We start from the raw sequence: 1643 nt of genomic DNA on the forward strand, positions 1-1643 counted from the left end.
CGCCAGGCCGCGCCCCTCCGCGGGGCCGAGGCCGCGCGCCTAGAGCGGCCCCACCGCCGCCATCGCGGACAAGGGCGGGGAGGTAGGCGTCACCTCGAGAGCCAGTTCTGGCCGACGCGCCTCCGACTCGCGTGGCCGCTCGACTTTGAGTCTCCCAGGACAGGTGTTTTAAGTTCACGGTTGGAGGTGGTGCAAGCCAAGCTCAGGAGTGGCTCCAGACGTTTTCAAAATTCCTGCCAGGAGCCAAGATGTCGGCCTCAGGGCCTGGGGACAATCTAGCCTCTCGCCCCTCTATGGTAAATAAGCGCTCGGCCGCCCCGCCCCCCCCGCCCCGCCCCGCTTGCGCGTGCGCAAGCTGGGATTTATTTTGAAAGTGGCCGGCGGAGCTGTTTCGCGCTTGTTGCCGACAGTACTACTAAGACGCTCCAGAGCCTTGCCGCGGGGACCGTCCCCAGGCCCCGTCCTGTGTCTGCAGGTGAGCAAGCTTGCATTCCCGCCAATGTTTGCTCTCAGTCCTCAATCACAGCCGCCGCCTCGCTCCGGCCACCGCCGCCTCTGCAAGCCGCTCCGCCCGCCCGCGTGCGCCGTGTGCAAACGGGAGAGCGTGTCTTCTCCTTTACCTTTGTGTACATAGGCCCGACAGAAATGAAGCCGTTCTAAAGGAGACGTTCAGACTTTGGAGAAACGGACCCCGGAGAAATGGGGATTTTCCTGGGAACGTCATGCTGGGAGAAGGAAGAAGCGCCCGGAAGAGCGGAGCTTGTCTCCCACAGAGATTTCACACAGCTCCCACGACCTGTCAGTACCTCACGGACTGAGGCCCAGACGAGGACGGGTCGGTGGTGGGTGGGACCGCTCGGGGTGGGGGCAAATCCTTGCCTCCTCTTTGCATTTTAACCTCACTTCTGGATCCGGGAGGCAGCCTTGTGGGGTTCACTGGATTCCCTTGCCCCTCTGCCCAATGTGGCCACATTGAGTACCACTCTGTTTTCCGCTTTCCACCGTCCATTTGGATTTTTTTTTTATGCACATGGGTGTTGCGCCTGCACGGATGTCTGTGCATCATGTGTGTGCAGTGCCCGAAGAGGCCAGAAGAGGGCGTGAGATCCCCTGGGACTGGAGCTCCAGTCCAGATGGAACTCAGGTCCTCTGGAAGAGTAGCCAGTGCTCTTAACTGTTGAGCCATCTCTCCAGTCCCCGATTTAATTGGCAGTTTTAATTGGCATATTGAGGAAGGTGGCTAGACCTGACTTGGGCACAGGTTGTGATCCTGAGTTGATAACACCTGTTAATAGGTCTCCCCCGAAGCAAGGATGTAAGCTCCAGTCAGGGACTACCAGAGCAGGACCACAAGCTCTCTGGACTTATCTGAGAACCTCATGTAGCCCAGGATGACACCAAACTCAATGTCTGCCTCAGCCTACCCACTGTTGAGACTGTTGGGGTCACTGGGGTGAACCACTAACACCCTGCAGCTAGGTCTCATTTTGGTCGTCACAGAATGTGTTTGATCTCATTCCGTGACAAATGCCTGAGGAAAGCAAAGTGGGGGAGGGGCGGGGGTGGGGGTGAATGTATCTAAGCTCCTGGTTTTGCCAGTTATAATCCAGCATTGACTGGATCCATTGCTTCGGGTCTGAGCC

General features: G+C 58.2%; 1 long non-coding RNA gene across 1 annotated transcript; it reads left to right on the top strand.

The window, feature by feature from the left end:
- Positions 1-166: 166 nt before the first annotated feature.
- Positions 167-772, top strand: LOC121831524 (uncharacterized). Its single transcript, XR_006075030.2, has 3 exons — positions 167-296; positions 375-475; positions 635-772. It is a non-coding gene; the product is annotated as an uncharacterized LOC121831524 (long non-coding RNA).
- The last annotated feature ends 871 nt before the right edge of the window (positions 773-1643 follow it).

Source organism: Peromyscus maniculatus, chromosome 8, assembly GCF_049852395.1.
Source record: "Peromyscus maniculatus bairdii isolate BWxNUB_F1_BW_parent chromosome 8, HU_Pman_BW_mat_3.1, whole genome shotgun sequence".
Classification (NCBI taxonomy): domain Eukaryota; kingdom Metazoa; phylum Chordata; class Mammalia; order Rodentia; family Cricetidae; genus Peromyscus; species Peromyscus maniculatus.